Raw genomic sequence first — 17,868 nt, 5'->3', positions numbered from 1 at the left:
CCACTTTAAGTACTTGCAATCAGACAGGATATTGCTGCTTTTAAAATAAAATAATGACATTTAATGACTTTCATTTCTTCCTATACAAAAGATTAATTTCTGTGCTGGAGATCCTTTTTATAGGACAATTCTCTCTATTCTTTCAAATGATTCATCCTGATTTAACAATTTAATACTTTCATTTTTTTTTTAGCTTTCACTGCAAGTGTTTGCCATCTTTTTACCAAGATCTAATTTAGCTTTTGTTTTCAAATTCATCTGAAATTACGCATTCAGACAAGTGTCGAGGTCTGGCAATTTACCCTGATACCACCACTCCTGGCATGCAGTGCAAGGAATAAGGTCAAAGACTGTCTTCAATTATCCTTAGAGCTGGTTTGGTGGTAGACAGTGTCACCCTATCCTGAGCTATCTGATCCTTTCCATACAATTAAGGGTGGGGGGGAAATAGACAAAGGGAAAAAAAATATTCCTTAATAGCTCTCAAGAATTCAATCCCTAGCAATGGTGAAAATTCATGGAAACATCTGCATGTTGGTGAGCTGAGACAGGGCTGTTGTTGACAGGGTATTATCCATGAAATGCTGGGTGCTTTCCAGATGTGCAGGAAGGTCTCTGTTCCAAGGAGTTCACAATCTACAGGTGAACAGAGACCAGGGGAGGGGAGCAACAAAAGAGATTGTATATATAAATCAACAAGACTAAGTATAGGCAGTATGATGGAAGGCCATTTTTAATAAGCACTTAAAAGCATCAGGAGCATGTGGGTGAGTTCAGGAAGGTCCTAGCATGACCATCTGGCTGTATGGAAGGACGCATGGAGATGACTGTTTGAGAGACAGACAAATGGGTGAACATGGGTGGAAACACGGATGGAGAGGATCACATGATGATTGACAAGGGAGGGCCAGAATCTAAACTGGATGCGATAATGGGTAGGATCCAGGGAAAGGATTCAAGAAGGGCAGTGTGGGCAAGGAAGATTATTTTAGTGGCAGCATTTAATGTGAAGAGGGGAAATATGTGTGTTTGGGAGACCAGACAGGAGGATGGTGCAGTAGCAGAGGTGGGACTGGTCAGGGAACAGAAACACCATTATTTGACTTATCTGATGGTGGTGTGGGACTGGCACTAAGGGACCTCTGTCCCCCGAGCAAAGGAAGCCAATGGAGGACTTGTCTTCCCCGTCCTACAGGTACGTAGAAAATTCATTCTCCCACCCCATTCCTCCTGCCCATAATATGGGGTCTGATCCATATCCCAATGAAGTCAATGGAAAGATTCTCAGGTCCACGGTCTTACTCCAGCTGGACACAACCAAACCTAGCATCCTACGGGCAGCAGCTAACAACACATCTAGCAATCTCCGCTGAGACTGGATGATGGGTTGTCCCAGTAGTGATGAGGATGGGAGGGAATGAGACTGCATGTGCAGGATGCAATTCTGTGCTCTGAAGTACTCTGACACCTCTCATCTGAGGCTTCGGAAGTATTTTTATGGTGGTTTAACACAACTCAGTGATCAAATATACACTCCTTCATGCCCAAGTACAGTGAGAACAAGAATGTGAATTCAACAGGGCATGTTTTAAGAACCTATGTAGAATAGAATAGTCACATGGGCAAGGCTTCACATTTTGGTTTTGTATGAAAAACAAAATCTAAATTATTTTTTAATAATTTAAATAAGTTTTTTTTCATTTGAACATTCTCCTGCAGCATTTGCAACCCAAACAGAAAAGCATTATGCCAGAAAATGAAGCTGACAAGACAAACAGACCAGTTTTGCTTTACTATGTGGCGTAAGGTCCCAATCCTGCAAGGAGCTCTACGGAGATGGACCCCTGTGCCTAAGTATAACCCACTTGTCAGTGTATATAACGCATCCCCTTCTGCACCCAAGCCCCTAGCTGCAAAGCCTGGCACACAATGTATAGACGAAGCATCTGACGAAGTGGGTTTCTGCCCACAAAAGCTTATGCCCAAATAAATTTATTAGTCTTTAAGGTGCCACAGAACTCTCGTTGTTTAATGTATAGACTGATAATTTCAGATCTGGAGGTCCCCAGTAAAAGTGGCTGTATCAGTGGGGTTTTTTTGGTTCACTGGCACTGTTGAAAAACTGAAAAGAAAAATTATTTTGGGTCAAACCAGAAGTGAAATATTTTCAAATTTTCAATGAAATGGAAAGTCAAAGAATGTTTGGGATCAAATTAAATGTTTCATTCAACCCGAAACAAAACATTTTGTTTCAATTTTGAGCATTTTATAAGTTTTAACTTTTTTAAACTGGACAAAAAGGAAAAAAACATGTAAAGTCACTTTGAATAAAAAAATCAAAATGTTTCATTTCAAAAACATCAAAATGAAATGATTTTTTCTCAGAATTATTTATTCCGACCAAAACAATTAGATGAAATTGACATGAACTTGCAAAACATTTCAGTTGACCAGAAATCTGCATTTTTTACCAACAAAAACTTATGGTTAAAAAATGTCACCCAGCTCTCATCATAGTTCAGTCCTTAGTGCATCAGCCAAGAGGGCAGCCATCTCTAAAGCAGTCCTCAGTGAAGTCAGCAGGGCTCTCCCTGGGTGTTGGGTCTGCCCATGTGGGACAGCTTGCAGGATCAGGGCCTACGCAACATGCAAAGAGAAGTAAACAGTATAAATGATGAAAAACAAAATAAAATTTAAAACATTCTTTCAATTTGAACATTTTAAGGAAATTTTCTTTTTTAATATGTGGGATCAAATTCCTGCCCATGAGTACATGCATGCAGCACCAAGTAATCTGGGCACCTGAGGGCAGACGCTAGCCCTTGCTATTTAACCCAAAATAATTTTTACTTCTGTTAAATCTTTTTGCTGTTGTTGGTTAGGGAGACAGCCTTACTGATGATATTCCTTTAAGCATAGTTTTTACATGTTAATTTCTTTAAGAAAAAAATGCAGTGACGTGAACGAGAGATGACATGACAGATTGTAACTGCTGTGTCTATTGGCCTCAAAGGCAGTCATTTGTGATTTTAAAATTCCGTAATTATATATGTACACAATAGCTTCTAATGGGCTCCAAACAGTTAGCAACTTGGGCACCATCCGCAAATACCGTACAGCAAAAGTGTTAAAGATTAAACTAAAATAAGCTTGTAAAGGATGGGAATTACACCTGAAGTGTGGGGTAATGTTTGGAAGAAAAACTACAAAGTAATGTACAGCAAAAGATACTCCAATCACTAGAAATAACGCTTTTAAGAAGTCTTAAATATAATAAAAGACAGGAAGCTGCCACATTGACAGTCTGATTACATAGGCTAAGACAGAGTAAATACAGCTCAGCACTCGAGCATGGAAAAGGGCTGTTACTTAAAAACATAATTAATAATATTATCTGGAAATGCTGATGAGCTCAAACTTATGTGAAACCATTTTCATCCATTTGTGACTTGGTTTGTTAGACCCTTATGGCCAAATCAGGCTGCTGCCATGGAAAAAACATGGACAACTACAATCTGGGAAACTGTCTTGTGGAATTTCCTCCAAATTATCTCCATGGGGATGGAGGAAAAAGGTGGAGTTTGGCTTCCCTGGAGTTGGGTAGGGAGTGTAGTCTTCCCAGTCTGGACTGAAGATTGGTGGCATCCTAAAAAGGTTACATTTGTGGTGAAGCCTATTGTCTCCATACTACTCCTCAAGCCTTTTTCAAGGTAGCATACCTTTGCAACTTGGTTGACCTCCTCTCCTTGTGCGTAGGGGGTGGAGAGTACAGAGATGGGATCTGTGTAAAATAACAGTAACAGTGTCATCTCTGTCTTGTATGGGGAAATCTTCCATGAGTTTGGTGTGGACAGATGCTACAGAGGCTTTCATTGTTCCACCCTCTCCCTGCCCTGCCGCTGCACTCGTTTAGTCCCCTCCATCAGAGAGTGAAGGTGAACAATATGAGTGTGTATTGCAATAACTGAGTGATTCCCCTTTACACTTAGTTTTATTTTAGGGTTGTCTTTTTTACAGATTACTCCAGCTAAACAGCAAGAGGTTTGATGACAGAACCCGACTATCCAGCAGGTTCTAGCACTTACAAAAACGAAAGCTTTCCCTTGGTCATTTTCCAAAGGTTCGAGGACTTAATAGATAAAACTGTGTATTTCTAGCTCCTTATTTAAATCTAATCTCATATGCTGAACTGTGGTGGCTTCGGTGGCATGAGAATGTTAGTCAGACAAACCTAAAAAGTTTAGTTGGCCTAATTATAAATCTTAGCTCTGCAGAGGCTGAAGTTTGAACTGGCTCTGGTTGTGACTCATTTTTCCTCCTTAAAGGGGCTGACCCCTCCATTAAAATCAAATTGAGGTCTTTGACCAGGCAGAATGGGCTATCAGAACAATGTTTGTTTAATGAACCAAAAAAGAACCTTTGTTTCTACCACTTCTTTTAGTGACCTGTTCTTACATGTACAATTATTATAAAATCAGAGCGGAGACTGTTGCCCAGAGATATGATTTCTGTACGGGGATAGATTTTATTATACCATCCGTACAATAGCCACTATTATCATTTTGATTATATTTGCACTCATTTGCACTATTCGAACATTATCTGTGGCACATTCTTTATTACCTTATAAGAAGCTAAAACTTACATCCTTAAGATGAATTGGAAGAAGGATTTCTATTTTTGCTGATAGATTTTTGGCTGAGAACATTAAGCAGCAAACATTATTTGTAAACATTTGTTTTATTTTCTTTACACAAACTTTAAAAGAAGGAAATAACAGATATTTCTAACAGACAGAAAAGTCTGTGGTTAGTTGCAACAAATGATTGCAATTTAGAATTCATGTACTGTTAAGAAGGTCTGAGAGAATTGTAAGTTCCTTGGGAAAAAGGAATTCAAATAAATGTCAGTCTGGAGCTGGCCAACTGGCTTAGAGGGCCTAAATTATGCTGTCTTGTGGGAGGCTAGGGTTCAGCTGTGACCTGAAGGCTTTTCCCTCCTGGACTTGTGAAGATCAGACACATCATAAACAGGACATAAGTGGGCTCAAGAGTATAGGGATAGATAATGCTTAAGTGTCCCTTGGCAGTGGATTTAGAAAGTCCATTTGATAGTCTTCCTAGCTGGTGGTGTTACAATTTATTTGTGTTACATAGTGCCTAGCAGAAATCTCTGTACAATGTAGGTCCATGTTTCCCATCATGTCTTCCAAATGAAACCAAATCACTGCTGCCTGATGTATCAGAAGTGAATTTTTGACCCCACGGAATGACAAACTCCCATTGACTTCTGTGGGGCCAGGATTTCATGCTGACCTGCAGTGTCCATGTGGAACTGGACATTTGTATTTAAAAGCACATCTCCTTGTTCAGCTGCAGCAAACCAGTCGTGCTCCAAATCATGAAGACAATTGGCATATCCTAGTAAAACTGTTAATACATGAAGTACTATATGCCCATTGCCAATTTTTAAAAACACTTAAAGACTTAACTGGAAGAAATCATACTTTTGCTCTGTAGCTAAGGGATCTTTTTCAGGTTGGTTGCAAATCATAAATATTTGATGTACTATAATTACTGGTTCGTAAATACCATTTTCTAAATTATTATTATTTCTATTAAATTGCACAGAAACTTGGGGTGGTACAATGAGCTAATACAGTCATCGCTGGAGACTCAGCTGAAAGTGGTACTTTAAATGAACTTGCGGTTTTCTGTCTAATCTCTACTTGACATTTGTCCACGTCACAAACCACTATCCTTAGGTGAGTCCCAGAACTAGAACACCAAGAGTCTTTGGTTATGTTGTGTTGCTTACATAGGCATCTGTCTGTAGTATTTGTATGCTCCTGAGTACTAAACTCTTCCAAACTATTCATTTCACTTTTAGAAGACTGAGGGAACTTTTAAACAGCATTAGCGATGACTCACAAACAAACAAAAAAGCTATAAACAAAATGAGTTCAAGCTGGTATTCTCTTTTGGGGGAGATTGCAGTTTAAGTGGTGGGCACATGACTGTGGGAGTCAGGATTCATGGATTTTGTCACAGTTACTCAGCTAGCTGCACTCTGCCCTCTCTCTGCATGCACCCCTCATGTGCCAGGCCCTGTAATTTTTACCTTTCATGGGGTGGAATCACACAACTCTTCCATTCTGAGGCTTTGTCTACACTATAAAATGAGGTCGGCTTAATTACATTACTCGAGTGTATGAAAAATCCACCCCCCTGAGCAGTGTAGTTAAGGAGACCGAACCCCCAGTGCAATCAGTGCTAGGTTAATGGAAGAATTCTTCCATTGCCTAACTACCACCTCTTGGGGAGATGGATTGTTTACGCTGATGGAAGAACCCCTTCCTTCAGCATAGGTAGTGTCTATGCTGAAGTGCTGAAGCAGTGCAGCTGTAGCACTTCAAGTGTAGACAAGCCCTTAGACCAAGCCCTGGGCTACAGTATGCTGTGTATACACTCTGCTAACCCAGCAGGTCCAACTGGGTTGGGCACCTGTAGTGTTTCCTTTTGGGAGCCTCTGACTAGTGGAGAATACTATGACTTACAACAGCCTTTTTAAACCAACATATTGTTTATTCTTAACAATAGGCTCAAAGTAAAAGATAAAAGAAAAAGGATTTTCAAACAACAAAATGTCTACCTGCATGGCTATCTTACCTAGAGTCCTACCATCCTTACAGTGGAGATCCCAGTAGGTAACCCAGGTTTACCTTAGCACTCTCTCCCCATGTCCTGAGGGACTTTCTTTAAATCCAGCCAGAAATTCTGTCTCATTTTTCTGGGCTTGTCCCCTCTCCCCTTGAAAAACTGATCTAGTGAGCTCAGTAAGGGATGGGAGATAGGACATCAAAGAGAGTGGCTCTTGCATTGTCCCTTAAGTGTTGGTAGTGGAGTAGCTGTCTTAAACCATTGTCCTGCTTCCTGCTTATTTTTTCAACAGCCTGTATTAAATAATAACAACATATTCATACTGTAAACACTCCAATAACCAATATAGTATTTATATATCCATTACCAACCAGCCCCATGTCCTTCTCATATTCTATTTCTGACTGAAACTAGGTCATCACTGTGACTTTGGGGAAGTCACTTAACCTCTGTTCTTCATTGGAGTTGTCTATAAAATCGGTATGATCCTGCCTATTTCACAGGGCTATTGTGAGGCTTAAAACACATTCAGATTTCTGATAGTAGGCCTTGTAGTAATGCAAAGTAAAATCCATAGAACTGCCTTTTCTCACTCATTAAGTGTTCATATTTCACCCAACTCAGCTCCCCTTATACTTGGATTTCCTAACATTGGCTCTTTTGTACACTACGGATTTCAACCACTGGTGGTAATCCATGAGGGTGGCTGCAGCAGTGCAAATCCCTAGCAGGAAAACCCACACTAACCCTTGATTTGCACTGGTGGCTGTAACCAGGGCAAATCCTCAGTGTAGATGAGGCCTTGAATGTTCCTCATCACCATTCACATTAAAGTGGTTGGTCACAAAAAACGAGCATTATGATAGGCTGAGGGCTGTGTTCACCCCTGGATGAGCAGATGCATTCCCATATTTAGCCTGGGGTTTCCATCTTAGCTTTGAATGAGCTGGCATTGTGTTGGTTTATGTCTGACCCCTGGCGCTATCTGAACGTAGCGATTCTGTGGTTCAATTATGGCTTACAAGTTGGTAAACAGAAGGGAAAAAAATCAAACTAATCAGGAATAAGTCAGATATACTTTTTTCACCTCTAGGGAGATTTTCAACTATAACAATGTAGCTTTGAGCTTCTGACAGATGCTAATGAATTGTTGTTTACATGTTTGATTTACTGCCTAAACAAAGATAAGACATGCTCTTGAAAACACATTGAATGTACAATCCAAACACATCCATTAAATCTGTCACAATAAACATGACAGCTTTCTTGGAACCTAACAACTGGCATGCCTCATTTACATATTAATGAGAAAACTGGGATCAGTCTGCACAAATTGCATCTATCTTGTGAAGGGGAAGTTAGTGATCGACAGAGTAGCACTCAGTGATGTAAATACAACAAGTAAATACCTTAGCCATTTTAATGGATTTTATTTTTATTTGCCTGTTCAGTTCCACTGTTATTAATTAGTTGGCTCTTGTGTGCTGCAATGATAGACATTAAAACTACATGACCTACGTGAAAACTACCAATAATGTCTCCCACTTGCCCAAAGTGTTAGCTGTATTTTAAGATACTGAGTTTGCCAAGCACACATTGGGGATTAGTTTGATACAGCTTGGATCTATCTGAGGTACTTATTTGGACCCCACTACGATAGTAGCTGAGCACCTCACACACTTTACTGTGTTTATCCTCACTCCTCCACTGTGAGGTGGTGAAGTGCTATTATTCCCATTTTACAGATGAAGAACTGAGGCACAAAGAATAAAATTTTCAAAAGCACCTAGGATCCTAAGTCATCTATGTCCCATTTTCAGTAGCATTTATGAGCCTAAGTGACTTTCAATGAGATTTGAAGTGTCTATGTTATTTTTAAAAAATGGAATTTAAGCTCCTATGTCGTAGGACACTTTTGAACTGTTTACCAAGAAAGACTAAGGCCCACATCCTCCAAAGTATTTAGGCACCTAACTAAAGGCTTTGGGCCTAAATGATGGACCCAAAGTCACACAGGAAGCCAGTGGCATCAGGGAACTGAACCTCAGTCTCGCAAGTCTCAGGCTAGCATTCCCCCCACTGGGACATCCTTTCTCTCCAGCAAATATAATCTTCAAATTTAGAACAGTCTAACTAAAACTTAAATACAGAAATGAGCTAAAGCCATTAAAATTTGGTTCCACTTTTCCAACACCACAAGTTTTCAGGGTGTTCAGATCCAACAATTTGGTTTGGTTCATTTTAAAGACACAGTAGGGGATATTTGTAAAGTTTGGATCCACATCTAAGTGTAGATTTAAAACATACCCAAAATTTGTGAGTGTTTGAATCTGGAATTACTTACTGTTAATAATCATTTATTGTAGCAATGAGTGAGCCAGTTTGGATAATTTAAAAACCAATCTAAACATTCACCAAGAACTGGAGTGAAATATATGTAATTTTTAAAATTGTTTTTGAGGTTTAAAAACATTTTGTCTCACTTTTGTCTGTGGAGTTTTGTTGGGTTTTTTAAATGTTGAACACTGCTGCACTTCCTGGACATCTCCTCTGGCCCACTGAAAACCAGGAAGGACTGGAAATCTTACAAGACTACTTGATCTCCTGAAATTTACAGCCCTGTTCCAGACCAAAGGAAAAGTGATCAGTTACACTCCGGAGACAGAGAGCATGTTGCCCATTGATTCCTTATCTGACCATGTCTCAAAACTTTAGTGGTTTTCCCACATCACTAATCTTCCATCTGTTTATGGCTTGAACAGTTTGTGTGCTATTGGGGCGTGGTACTACAAGGGTATTCTTATAAAATAATTAACTACAAATCAAACAGATTTTGTTGTAAATTTTATTGTACTTCACAAATGAATAAATATTGCCTAATGTAATGTAAAACAAAAAACAAAACAAAACAAAAAACCAACCCCCCGCCCTTCCTGCAATGACAAAGATCTTCATTCAAACACAGGAACAAATTCTGTAGTTTTACTCATGTATCTTTAGTTTGCAGCAAAGGAGATTTTAGCTTAGATATTAGGAAAAGCTTTCTAATTATGACGGTAATAAAGCACTGGAGCAGATTATCTAGGTAGGTTCTGGAATACTTGTTATTGGATGTTTTTAAGAACAGATTAGGCAAATATCAGTCAAGGATAGTCTCAGTGTATTTAACTTGCCTCATTGCAGGGGGATGGAGTAAATGATCTCTTGAGGTCCCGTCCAGCCCTACATTTTGATGATTCTAGTGTACCTTACTCTGCAAGAACCCCCCGGGAAGCAAACTAGCTATCTATCAGAATCGGCACATACAACATATAAAATTAACTGATTTCATTTAACTGTCAATCAACAAGGAAAAAGGGCCAACATGCTCCAGATAGTGGCTTGTCTTCAATCTGAGAAGAGCTTTTAGGAGAAATATTGCAAATGTCACAATACAATATGTTAAATTTAGTAGTTAAATATGGTTCAGTAGCCAAATTCTATCTCAGACACACATGTAACTCCCATGGCATAAATGGGAGCTGTGCAGAATAGCCCCAAATTCAGAAAAAGCTCTATGAAGAGTAAAGATTTGTTGGTCAATGTCTGTCTGTCCTCTGGGAATTGGGCGCAGAGGTGATGCATATCCATATGTGCATAGATATCATAAATATCCAGTTAAGATAATTGACAATTAAACCCTGTGTGTCAGGCCCTAAAACAATCTAAACTATTAGAAATCAAGATGAGACCTATGCTGGGGTAGATTACCCCACATCTGCCTACTGTGGGGTGCTTACATCTTCCTGTGAGGCACCTGGTGCTGGCCACTGTCAGAGATAGGATACTGAACTACCTGGAGCTTGAGTCTTATGTTCCTGTGTAGCTCTTTGGCCCATGGATTACATAAGCACAGGACTGAAAACCGGGAACACCTGAGTCCTAATCATAGTTCTGACACTGACTCTTTGTGGTCCAGTGCAGCTCAATGAATACTGCCCATCCACAGGTGTGGGAGACTCTAAGCACAATTCCGCTGAGGCAGAGAGCAGGCAGTGGAGAGGCTGCGTAAACAGACTTTGTGTCCCCTGCTCCATGGTGTCCCTTTGTAGGCTCGTCTATGCTGGAAAAATCACTTTGAGCCAGATTGTGTTACCTAACACCATTGTTAATATTTTTATATCTAGTTAGCATTTCTACTGTGATGGCACCTAGAGGCCTCAACCAGCTTGGGCCCCATTGTCTAAGGTGCTGTACAAACATGTAGTAAATGACAGCTCTTGTTCCAAGCTGCTTACAATCAGAGAAGACATAACAGGCGGATGAGACAAACTGGTATGTCGGGCTATGTGGGGGAGACAGAGTAACAAATAAATATATTTGGATTGCAGAGTTTTTGTCAGCTGGTAGTAGTAGTGATCACAGTTTACCACTTGCCTAGCTGTTATTAGGTTGTAGTTTACTGTTAGTATTATGGAAGAGGTGGGTTTTGAGAAGGAACTTGAGTGATGAAAAGGTGGTGGGTTGACAGATCTTGAATAAGAGTTTTTCCTACTCCCAATGGGCAGTGGGGGAAAAGGTCTACCCTATGGTTATGCACAACCAGCTGACACAACGTCACACATGACAGTCCTTGTCTACACTGAGTGTTACATTATGTTTATTGTGAAAATTAGCATATGCTCCAACACGATGTAATTTTCCAATGCAGATAATTCCTGTGTGGCATCACCAAAGGAAATTATTTGAGGGTAGGGTGTAGTGGGCAAGAAGGAGGAGCATAAACTACTTGCTCAGGATCTGCAGAGGAGTCAGAGTTACTACTGCAGTCTGAGATGGCCATTTGAACAAGAGGAAGATTCCTTCTCTGAGCCCCATTGAGGTCCTCTGTGCAAAGTCCAATTACTTGAGCCTTGTGTGTGGTGGGGGAGTGGGAATAATTAGCACATAACATCCATGCCTCAGTTTTCTCATTTGTAAAATAGGAATGATTTACCTCACAGGGGTAAATGCGGATTGATCAGTTAATGGTTCCAAAGAAGGCTGACGATGAAAAGTGCTCTATAGCTACTAAGCATTTGTATTCCTGTCTTCCAAAGTCAGCGAAAGCATATAAAGAAGCAACATAAAATTGTGGACTCAGTTTCTTACATTGCTGCAGAATAAGTACCTGTACACGTGGTGACTGGTTCATAGACAGTAGGAATGAACATTTATAAAAATTTCAAAGTTTGCAGTGAGTTGCCAGCAGCTTTTTTAATTATTTTGCATGGATAGTTATCCACTTTGGTAGCTGAGCATTACAGTTTGCAGCCGAGCAACTGTCATTTTTGGCTAATCTAACCTGTAGGTTACATGTTGGGAAAGGTTTGTAATACCCTGGTATTGCAAAGCAATCAAACATTTTTGTATATAATGATTTATTACTGAATATAAAATGTGATATTATTGTTGTTAGGGTTAGGTACAAACCATCTCTTAAAACAATGTCAATACTGAATTGACTGTGGCATCACAGTAACAAGAGATTGTGGACACAGTTTAATAAGGCCTGGTCTACAAAAAGATTTTCTACCCGTATAACTACATAAGTGTCATTTTTAATTGATATAATTATATCAGTATATCCCCTAGTTATACCTGTATAAAGGTGCCTCGTACTGGGATAGTTTCTTCCCCTTCCCATATAGGTATATGCTATACTAGTGGGAGCACATTAATACTTGTATAACTGGATCAAAACTGCAGCTTTAACTATATCAGTATTGTTAAAACAATACAACTTTTGCGTGTAGACAATGCCTTACAAAGTAGACCTGAGTCAGAAAGTTTGGCTCCAGTTTGAAAGAAGAGCATTGGGCAAAATTAAGATATGGCACTTGATAACTCAAGATTGTACTGAGGTTGGCAGAATTATAGCTATAATATTTTTGGCAAGGATATCTTCTTTTGTATAGGTTTCTTCCATGTACTCAATATTTTCACTGGCTCTATTAACCAGGGGTTTGGTGCAATCTGCTCCATTTTATTCAAATTAAATTCAGCTCTTGGACTATTTGCAAGTTGGCAGGCCACTCCCCAGTTCGGCAAAGTTTGGGTTTATCTGCCTGGGAGTGTCTAGTCTGGTATTTAGTCACAATTTTGCAACTATAGTGCTAAATTTTTCCTTTCCTTGGCATGTCCAGATCCAAGAATAGTGCTTTGTAGTCCATCACACAAGACAGGGAAACGATATAATTAATAAAGGATGAAAGTAGCAGTTTTTAGGACAGTGAAAGTGGCAAAAAACAAACAAAAAAGTCAAAGAATTAAGCAAAACAGGATTATAGTCCAGTTGTGTTTCAGAAGTTATACTTTGCAGGCTATTCCTGTTCACAGACAGACTTTTGTTGATGTGATATTACTTGTAAGTGCTGAAGCTTGCACACTTCTAGCCATCAAAACAAGAGAATTCCCTATGCCCGTATTGAGTGTAGCAGAAACTTGACTCTTTTCCCTCCTAATCAGGTTTTTCTTAGATTGAGAGAGGTATAAATGTTTTATTTTTCAGCACTAAACAGAAGACCCTGTGACCTTGAAACAGAAGTACTCAAACAAGTAGTAGCCCAAATCCTGGATCCCTCAATACCTGTATTCATCATCAGCTATACAGGCCAAGAATGGTCCTGTGAATAAAGTTCAAGAGATGAAGGCTCTGTTGCCCCCTTTGCCACAGACTTTCTCTTGACTTTGCGCAAATCACTTAACCTCTATGTGTCTCAGTTTCCCTACTTGCAAAACATGGATGATCCTTACCTATCTCACAGGAATTTTGCAGACCTTATTTAATTAGTATATCTAATATCCTTTAAGATACTGAGTATTATTATGCAAAGTATTATTATGCTTGTAGATCTTGGGATTTTTTGCTGATTGAATTCTGTTCAGACACCGAAGAGAATCCCATAAAAATTAAGATGCATTCACAAGATGAAATATTGATGAATAAAACCCTTAGCTAATGATAAATGCACTAGATAGACTTGAATGACATGGTGAAATGGCTTACTTCAGATGAGGTATTATGAATAAATATAATGCAGACCTCAATAAACAGATTGCACTTATGTCACAGTAAAAGATTAATGCCTTAACAAGATGTTCTGCAATGCTCAGATCTAATTGTAAGAGCTAAAATGTAGGAAATGTCAGCCTAACTTAGTGGTATCATGAAATCTGTTTGTGGTGATATGAAGACAAACATGAAGTTAACAGATAGGTCTTTATTTACTGCATATGGAAGTAGGTCTGCTGATATGCAAAAGAGATGGCCAGTCTGCTATATTCCTTTCCAAAATACTTGGGACATTATGAAGTGAGGTGAACATACTTACAGGGAAACTCCCAAAATAATATATATTCCTTTTTAAGAATATTTTTGTAAAGAACACCTCTATGCTAGAGATTATAATTAATAAAGGAAACATATCCCATGTCACACATTTACAGGGCATTTCATAAACACAGATGACACACATTCCCAAAGAGTTTATAGTCTAAATAAGGTAAGACAGAGACAATGGTGCAGACAGGGAGAGTGTGAAGATTATTAATTATGAGAAGGAGGGAGATAGGTTATAAGGGAGAATGGGGAGGGAGGATATTTGACAGTGGAAGACTAGGAGATTGTTCCAGGGATAATCTGATGTGATAAGAGACAAGAAAACAATGGAAATACTCAGGAAAGGGGGTAAAGAGGTCTGAGTGGGGAAAGAGAAGGAAGATGTCCTGGATTCACAGGTCTTCAGGGCATGGAGTGTATGTTTATATATTGCCTAGCACAAAGGCTGGGGTCTCTAGGCACTACTATTATACAACTAATAATAATAAATAATGTCCCTGGTATTTTGGATAGACTGGGGAAAAGGGGAGAGAATGGGAGCCCAAAGAAGAGGAAGTTATAATAATTAGAGTGAAAAATGGGCACAGACAAGGGTTTTAGCAGTGGAGATAGTGAGGAAAAGGTAATGTAGGTGATACTATAATGAAAAGGACTAGATGTGTGTAGAGGGAAGTTACATTGAGCTTGTGGCTGGGGAGATAGGAAGGACAGAGGAGTTAGATAGGAAGGGGAAAAGAGAGATTGAGGAAAGACAAGACGTTCAGTTTTGGAGAGATTAAAGCTGAAGATGGTGGCTCGACATCTAAGAAGAGATGTCAGAAAGGCAGCAATCTGGACAGAGGGGGAAAACTGAGGGCCAGAGATTTGATGCCATGGATTTTGAGAGAGCTGCAGAGCATGAGAAAAGGAGGGGACTAAGGACAGAAATGTTGGGACACCAACAGACAGGGGAAGAAGAGAAGATGAAGTGGCATTAAAGAAGATGCCGGAACAGTGGTCAGTAAGGGAGGAGATGCAAAAGAGGAAAGCTTTGGAAACCAGACCCAGGGAGAAGTGATCAATGTTGTCATCAAGGAGAAGGAAGTCTGGCTGATATGAGGCACAGACGGCATAAAGGGGGCAGATTGAGAGGCTGGAAGCAGAAGGCAGAAAATAAACTTTTGGGTCAAAAGCAGAAGCCCAGAGAGAGGGGACAGAGAAATCTTGTCTGCTGTTGCCAATTCTGTTGTTGAAGTTGGATAGATCCTGAGCAGAGAGGGATGTATATGAACAGGGGAGACTGGGGAGAGGATTTAAGGAGAGGATTGAAGATAAAGAGGGGACAGCAGGGCTTGGCATCATAAAGTCAATTTGGGTGAACAAGAAAAGTGGCCAGTGTTTAAAAAAATGTAAATAATTGCTCTTTTTTTGTGAAAGCCAATAACTATGCAATGCATTAGGTTCCAGGGTGTGCTGGGTCTTTAAGAAATGTTCAAGTCCTGGCCCTAATCTCTGCCTGGTTCCCTCCCAGATCAATGAAATTCTGGGACTTATAGTTCCCAGGGATCAGGTGATGCTAGACTGAGAATTGAAAAATGTGTGCTGGTGAGAGGGAAGCCCTATGTCAAAGCACTTTCTCAGTGGGAGGAAAAAGCTTGAGAGAGTCAGGCGCAGGTCACACAGCTGTGACATGAATGCATCTCAAAGGCCCAGCTCACTCTGCATCATGACCATTATTTGCTTTGAGGAATGGCAATAAGTAAATTCTTTCTTCTGCTTTAGCTTGAAGGACTTTTTAATGTTTTATTCTTAGTGGAAAAATAGTTGTTTAAAAAAAAATAGGGTAACAAAACAATGGCATTATAACTATCCCTTGGGCTTTATCCAACTCCCGTTGCTAGAGTTTTTCCATTGGCGGGGAGTTGCATTGGAGTCTCTATGTGGTATATGTTGCAAGGAGATAGTTATCTTATATTTAGTAAAGTTGATTCCTAATACAAAAACATAAAGTCCAGAAAGTTGAAAAGTTGAGTATTTTCCAATATTTCCCCCAAAAAGATAAGGTCCATATATATCTTATGAAAATCATGAAATGCTATGGTATTTTTAGTCTTTGTTTGTTCAGACAAAAATGAAGTATACAGACAAGTCAAAAATTATTCAAGAGTTGAATTCACTGATGATATCTTTCATTGGCCTCACATACAAATGAGAATTATGTTATATTAATCTGACATGTTGAAAAAAGTATACCCTTTTCAAAGGTACTCATGTTAATTTTGACCTTAGTCCAAAAACCAGAAGTTACTTACAACTTGACTACTTCTGATTAATGTAACAGGAAAAATCTTTTGATACTGATGACTGCCAAGTGTTCAGTGAAAGGTAAAGAGAATTTGAAATTTACTTCAAATTCACACATACACATGATTTAAAAAAGGTTTAATCTATCATTTTTCAGATTTTTCTTTTGATAGTACTTATTTTTAAGTTATAAATGTCTGCATGTTAGATTGACAGAAATGGAAATACTTCTTCCCCAGTTGCACATCAAACAGGTGTCCAGTTAAGTAGGCAAAAGGGGATTTAATTAATTGTGAAAAAAATCTTTTCTACTCCAGAAGTGGTGTTTTTATATTATTATTTTTATTACAGTGGTGTTTCAAGGGCCCCAGCCAATATCAAGGCCACATTATGCAAGGTGCTGCATAAGCACTTATTAGTGAGGGACAGTTCCTGCCCTGCAGTGCTTTAAGCCTAATTAGACAAGACAGACAAAGGGTGGGAGAAAGAAAGCATTATTATTCTCATTTTACAGATGGAGAACTGAGGCACAAAGTTAAGTGACTTGCCCAGGGTCACACAGGAAGTCTATGGCAGAGATGAAAACTGCACCCAGATCTCTTGAGTGTAGTCAATACCTTAACCAGAAGACTATCCTTTCTCATTTTATAAAAGAAAAGTATATATATGAGCAACCAAACTTCACTGTAAAGTAAGACTCTGAAATACAGTGATATCAGAAGTAAAAATTATCCACTTAGAGTCTGATCCTGCTCCCTTTAAAATCAATGGCAGCAACCCCTCCCCCCCAAAAAAAATATTTTAATGGCATAGGATCAATCCTTTAGGTAGCTTTCAATCTAATTAATCTATTTTAATGTATTTTGTAATATGTCAGTGAATACACATACTTAGCGCAAATCTTCGATTTATACTTCTGTTTTGAAGTTGTGAATATAATATTCCTATAAGCACACTGTTCATGTTTAATTTATCATTATACCTTATTAATGGGGAAAAGATATTAATCCAAGGTACCATTCAATCATATAATGAAAAGAAAGCTTACCTTCAGAGAGGCATAAGATTTGTTAATTTTCACTCTAATTACATGTTCATATGGCAAATATTTTAAAAAACATGGTTTAGGGACATGTTGTGTCCAACATATATTTTTAAATAAATAAATGAAAAATTACAGTTCCTGGCTATGCCACTGGGTGGTATGTGATTGAACTGCAAGGAAGGTTATTCTGGGGAAGCTCTAGTTATTGTCAGTGCATGTGCAATAGAGAAGTTTGTTTGCTGCATTACAATAAAATAGCGTTAGAGTTAATGCATTATAGTCTATATCTAATTTGATACATCTCTCATTTGATGGTATATCACGCATTCCTTCACTGGAATGCGAGTACCTGTCCATCAAATGCACCAACACACAAACACTTTCACCTTAGTGTGTAGGTAATTAAGTTCACAGTTTGATGCTCATGACAATGAGAGAGCAAAAAATACCACAGCTTAGAGCCTAATGATCTTGAGAGGCAGGGAAATGGAGAAAGGAAATAAATAACACCTCACACAAGA

At 39.0% G+C, this 17,868-nt stretch overlaps 1 long non-coding RNA gene across 1 annotated transcript in view; it reads right to left on the bottom strand.

Moving 5' to 3' along the window:
• Nucleotides 1-2,386: 2,386 nt before the first annotated feature.
• Nucleotides 2,387-17,868, bottom strand: part of LOC137143601 (uncharacterized) — a 37,559-nt gene continuing 22,077 nt past the window's right edge. The window contains exons 2-3 of the long non-coding RNA XR_010917217.1: nucleotides 3,720-3,781; nucleotides 2,387-2,637 (exon numbers count right to left, since the gene is read on the bottom strand). This is a non-coding gene — a long non-coding RNA (uncharacterized lncRNA). The remainder of the gene's footprint in view (nucleotides 2,638-3,719; nucleotides 3,782-17,868) is intronic.

Source organism: Emydura macquarii, unplaced genomic scaffold, assembly GCF_026122565.2.
Source record: "Emydura macquarii macquarii isolate MOO-44397 ecotype Brisbane River unplaced genomic scaffold, CSIRO-AGI_Emac_v2 contig_3343, whole genome shotgun sequence".
Lineage (NCBI taxonomy): Eukaryota > Metazoa > Chordata > Testudines > Chelidae > Emydura > Emydura macquarii.
This window is presented reverse-complemented; position numbering and strand designations above follow the sequence as displayed.